The sequence below is a fragment of the Portunus trituberculatus genome, chromosome 10 (assembly GCF_017591435.1).
Source record: "Portunus trituberculatus isolate SZX2019 chromosome 10, ASM1759143v1, whole genome shotgun sequence".
NCBI lineage: Eukaryota > Metazoa > Arthropoda > Malacostraca > Decapoda > Portunidae > Portunus > Portunus trituberculatus.
The window spans coordinates 13411885-13417834 of NC_059264.1; the positions used below are offsets into that span (position 1 = coordinate 13411885).

A 5950-nucleotide genomic window follows, 5' to 3' on the forward strand; every position below is an offset into this window, starting at 1 on the left:
CTGCTAGGCCTTCGCTTCCTTGCCCTCTTACTATATACTCTCTCTCTCTCTCTCTCTCTCTCTCTCTCTCTCTCTCTCTCTCTCTCTCTCTCTCTTGGTCTCTCTCTCTCTCTCTCTCTCTCTCTCTCTCTCTCTCTCTCTCTCTCTCTCTCTCTCTCTCTCTCTCTCTCTCTCTCTCTCTCTCTCTCTCTCTCTCTCTTTACTATTCTGCCTCTTTCCTTTCATTTTTCTCGTATTTTCTGTGTTCGAGTTATCACATTTTTTTCTCTTTACTATTTTGTTGTGTTTCGTTTCTGGTTCTCTTATTTTTCTCTTTTCTACATTGCACCTTTTTCTTTGTCTCACTTATTTACATTTGCATTTGTTTTTGTTTTTTTCACTCTCTTTTATTGTTATATTCCCTGCACACACATTTGCTTCACCACAGAGACCAAGATTAGTCACCATTGGTCGTCTTAATACAGTGTTGAATTTAAGCAAGATGAAAGTAGAGTGTAGTGTTAATATAGCCATTTAAGATACCACGAATGTTCAAGATTCGACACCACTGCTCGTCTTAATACAGCGTAGATCGGTGTATTTAAGCATAAGGAAAGGAGAGAGTAGTGCTAACATAGCCATCTAAGATACCACGGGTGTTCAAGCACCAATGATATGCAAAATGTTAAGTTTGTAATAGGATGTGTAAGGCACTCAGGTATTCTGTCCCTGCTAAGATGCATTAATTTATCTTATTCTTGGATATAAAAGTTATTTAGATATTCTGGTTTACAGGTGTTCACAGGCTGTTGTAATGCACTCCCTCTTAAGATATGTATGGTATTATATTGTGCATTGTGGGTTAGGATATTCTGGCTTCAGGATGTGTAGGATGTTAGTGTATTCCAGCCTCCAACAATACACATTAGATTCTGATCTGTTAGTGTACAAAGAATATTAGATTGTGCACTCATAGGATGTATAGGATTAGGATGTTCTGGTCTCAGTACGTGTAGTGCCAATCATTACAGGTTTCTAGTGTAAGTGTAGCTTTCTAATGCACCAATGTACTAGTCACTATCTAATAACAATGTAGCCAAAATAGGTTTCTAAAGCTTACACGGTGTATTTTTTTTCTTGAGGTTTTCATAATACTTTTTTATATAAGCTTAACAATTTGAACTCTTCCAATAATTAAGAAAGATATATTGTCTTTTATTGCTTATAGTCTCTTACTTTCTTTATCATTCAATTGTTTAGTTAGTTTATGTTTCTCTTAATCAGATAAAAGTCAAGCGTTTACGTACGAGAGAGGCTGAAGCTTCTACATATTGTCTTTACTAAAGATGATTTTCTGCACCACACGGCCTATCGATGCCTATCTATCATTAAACGCGACTAATAGTTCTTTTTTTTTTTTTTTGGCGACACTAGAGTCTGCTTACATTTGTTTCGGATTTTCTATTTTACTGGATATTTCCCAAGTATTTTTATCAATCCATGTTTTGAAAGTAACATTTTGTTTTCCTGATGTTGCTCGGTAACTTTTTTATACGTGGAGAAACAAAAGTTGAAATATTATTTCATTTACGATTTTTCGTCGGTCAAGTTCAAAACTGTATTTATGTTTTGTACAGAACCGCAGTGATTTATTGCTGCAATAGGATTATTGTCCCGATAATTGTTTTATTACCTGACACAGCCTCACATAACTGCCACACACGTACGACTTACTAACAGGTTCTCTCTACAAAAACGTGTGGCAGATAACAAAATATTAAACATTAAACTTGTTCACATTACATTTGTAATATTAACCTACATTAAGTAACAATTTGCCTGATGTAATTCTAACAGCACATTGATGACAAGGTCTGGTTTGAGCAAAGAAAACTGAACAGACATCCACGGCCTTTCATTGATGAGAATGTCCGTGTGGCGTGTTGGATCCCCTGGGCACACACATCCTGACGCCATGAGACGCCAACGGAGACCACGACAGCGAGGCAGCCAAGCAGATGAACTAAACAAATAGATAGATAGGTAAATAGATAAAGAAGTGAATAGATGAATAAATAAAAAAAATAAAGACAAATCGGAAAATTTCTATCTTTTCTCTTTCTTTACTGACAGAAAGTAATCTAAAAACCTAAAACCATTTGAATTAGATTACAGCTGCCCTTAGCATTGAGCCAGGACGACACCACTACTACGATCACAACCACCACCATCATCACCATCACCTCCATGACTCAATGAAACCCTTTGCACTATTCTGCATTCCTTGAAGTATCATGACAAACTGAGAAATGTACGGATTTACGAGTATATTGTTGGTTTTCTCTCTCTCTCTCTCTCTCTCTCTCTCTCTCTCTCTCTCTCTCTCTCTCTCTCTCTCTCTCTCTCTCACACACACACACACACACACACACACACACACACACACACACACACACACACACACACACACACTTTCGAGAGGGCCCGGGTTCGAGTCCTGGGAAGCGGCGAGGCAAATGGGCAAGCCTCTTAATGTGTAGCCCCTGTTCACCTAGCAGTAAATAGGTACGAGATGTAACTCGAGGGGTTGTGGCCTCGCTGTCCCGGTGTGTGGAGTGTGTTGTGGTCTCAGTCCTATCCGAAGATCGGTCTATGAGCTCTGAGCTCGGTCCGTAATGAAGAAGACTGGCTGGGTGACCAGCAGACGACCGTGATGAATTACACACACACACACACACACACACACACACACACACACACACACACACACACACACACACACACACACATTAGTATGCCAGGTAATGAGGCCAAGTCAGGTCTACACGCGTGACCTGACTTCCCTTCACTTTGCCAATGTCTCCCCTGTAAATTAACCTCCAAGTCTTCCTCATTCCTTTCCTTCCTTCCTTCCTTGCCTCTCCACTTGCTCCAATCTGCGAGCCTGCCAGGAAAGCAAATCAGAGGCAGAGACACGCCAAAGGGAAACAGTACATAAGGATAGGTAGGAATTAACAACAGCTCCAGACGAACCAAGCAAAGACAGTGGCAAAAGATGGATATAGCTGAGAGTATGGCAAATAATGAGAGTTGCATTAAAAGTGTGGCACAAAATAAGAGATATATGGCTAAGACTGCAGGAAAATAAAGAGTGGGATTGAAGGTGTGGCAAAAATGAGTGTTACATCAAAGGTATGGCAAAGAATGTATCAAAAATAGCATTGCAGTACAGGGTATGGCAAAAAGAGAGGATTACCAAAGAGTGCACCATTAAAGGAAAGTAAAGCGACAAAAAGCCAGAAGCAGTATGACAAGCTAAGAATAAAAAATAAAAGCGTAAAATAAAAAAAAGTGATGGAGTTCATTTTAGTATAGCAGAGAAAAAAAAAACAACTCAAAAAGCAAAGTATGGAATCTTTATAAGCACCTCCAAGAAACGAAGGGATAAAAAAGAATATATTATGGATTTTTTTTAAGCAATACAGTGATTCGAAGTAGCTGTCAAACAAGGATAGATGTCTCAAGGGTGTTCAGTAATTAAGGAAAGATATGTTGAGTAGCGCTAAAATGCTTGAAAAAAGAAATATAAGCGATGATGCAACAAAGGATGAGTATTTGGCAGTAAGAGAAATATGTCAAATAAAAAGAAAGAAAGAAATTTGATCAGATGTTTCAGAATTTTTGGCAATTATAGAAAGACGCAGCAGTTAGCAGTGAAAGGGTTAAGAGCAAGAGATAATAAGAAGTGCTGCAGAAAAAAAAATGTCTAAGTTATATGACAAAAAAAGAACAAACTCGGCGGAGCAAACAACTAAGATCATATGGCGCCGATATCAAGAAAATAGAAATACATAAAGATACTAACAGCGAAATCAAAGGAAAAATAATGAAGAAAAATAAGATAAAAGTGGAAATGAAAAGAAGAGGTCATATGATGATCAAATAGAAAAGTAAATAAAGAAAGAAAAAGAAAATGATAATGACAAACGAAAGAAAAAAATAAGATGAAGGTGAAAATTAAGTGTAAAAACCATCAAAGCTACAAAACAATTAAGTGAAGTGGGATTTGAATGCATAGAAGAGAAAGACAAACCAAATAGAAGTGAATTAAGAACAAACACCTGCAGCTCCTCAGCCCCACAAAGGCAAAAATTAAGAGGAAAGCCCATCAAAGCTACCAAAACAATTAAACGAAGTGGGATTTGAATGTATATAGGACAAACGTGCCAAATACAAGTGAAATAAGAAACAATCACCTGCAGCTACTCAGTCCCTTGGCGACATTCAGAGCAACACTCCAATCTGATGCGCCAATAACGTCATCTCTTCTTTTCTTTTGAGTTTGCATTGCACGAGCTTTTGAGTAAATTGAAAAAAAAAGCCATAATAGAAAAATCAACAACTCGCAGCTTTCAATCTCAATCACTCCCTTGAAATAATCTAGTTCATTTTTTTTTCTCTCTCTCTGCAATGTGCAATAATGCTAACTTTTTATTACGCCATCATGTTCTGTATTTCTTTTTTTTTTTTTTACATTTATACGCTAATTAAAAAGTCCGTGATAAAAAAAGTTGCTTATCCGAGAGAGAGAGAGAGAGAGAGAGAGAGAGAGAGAGAGAGAGAGAGAGAGAGAGAGAGAGAGAGAGAGAGAGAGAGAGAGAGAGAGAGAGAGAGAGAGAGAGAGAGAGAGAGAGAGAGAGAGAGAGAGAGAGAGAGAGAGAGAGAGAGAGAGAGAGAGAGAACATCACATCACATCACCACACAACACTACACCACACCACGTCACACCACACCACACCACACCACACCACACCACACGACAGCACAACAAGAACCAAGCGATACAAGTTAATCAGGGTGGAAATAATATATGTGGGAGAGGAATCAATCACAATGAGTCACAACTGTTCATTATTTTGGCATGGAATTATTTGGTTCAATCAGTCGCCAGCACTCGTAATGACGCGTCCGGTAGTGTTACGTTCGTCATTAGTATTCCTGTCTCTTCATCCTGTCTCTCCATATCACTACATACAGGGAGACCTTAACCCATTCACTGCGGCACGAAACAAGCACTACCAGAAGCAATGTGTGAAGTCTTTACAAGCATCTAAGAGAAATTTATGAGTGAAAAGGAATCTATTTGGCAATTTCTTCGTATTTCAAAGATTGGATGTGGCTGTAGATTAAGTAGAAATGTCTTAGTGATTGACTGGGAGGTACGTGAGAGAGATAGAAAGAGACAAGGCTCCCAAGATATAGGACTGGAAAATTGGGGGGGCTTGGATAAACAAGACTCACAGACACAGGAGTGGAATTTAACACGCTAAAAGAGACAGTGGTTAGAATTACGGGGCAGCAGGTGTGGACAGCGTGAGTGAATGGAGAACGATGCATTGGAGTGACGTGTGGAGAGGGATGTGGGGTGTGTTGTATTTGTCTGTCGTGTGGTGTGATGAGACGAGAATGAAGAGGTGTAGAGGTGTAGAGGTGCGAAGAGAGGTGTGACATGCGAACTGTATATGCGATGAGAAGGGAACAACATAAATAAAGGATAGAGTGTGGCAAAAGAAATATCAAGGTGTAAAAAACTATGGAAATGTGGCCAAAAGGAAAGTGATACATGACATAAAGGAAAACAAAGGGTGTGGGCAGAGGATGGAAAGTGACAATGCGACAGAAAATGTAGCAAAAAGGAAGGAAAAATGTGGTGAGGAATGAAGCAAAAAGGAAAGAATATTAATAAAGGCCGTGTCAAAAAAAAGGTAATAGATGTGACAAAGGATGAACCAACATGGAAAGGGGAGAAATAATACAGAGTGTGGCAAAAAGGAAAGAGAAAACAATAGTGTGACGAAAAGACGAGTATGACAGGAGTGAAAAAAAAGAAACTATATAGAAAAGTGAGACAAAAAAAAAAGGCAGGCAAGTGACAAAGTAGCACAAAAATAAAGGTATCTAGCAAAGAGTG

The 5950-nt window shown here is 38.7% G+C and overlaps 1 long non-coding RNA gene across 1 annotated transcript in view; it reads right to left on the reverse strand.

Moving 5' to 3' along the window:
* Positions 1-290: 290 nt before the first annotated feature.
* LOC123502180 overlaps positions 291-5950 on the reverse strand; it is a 44327-nt gene continuing 38667 nt past the window's right edge. The window contains exon 4 of the long non-coding RNA XR_006673815.1: positions 291-2002. This is a non-coding gene — a long non-coding RNA (uncharacterized LOC123502180). The remainder of the gene's footprint in view (positions 2003-5950) is intronic.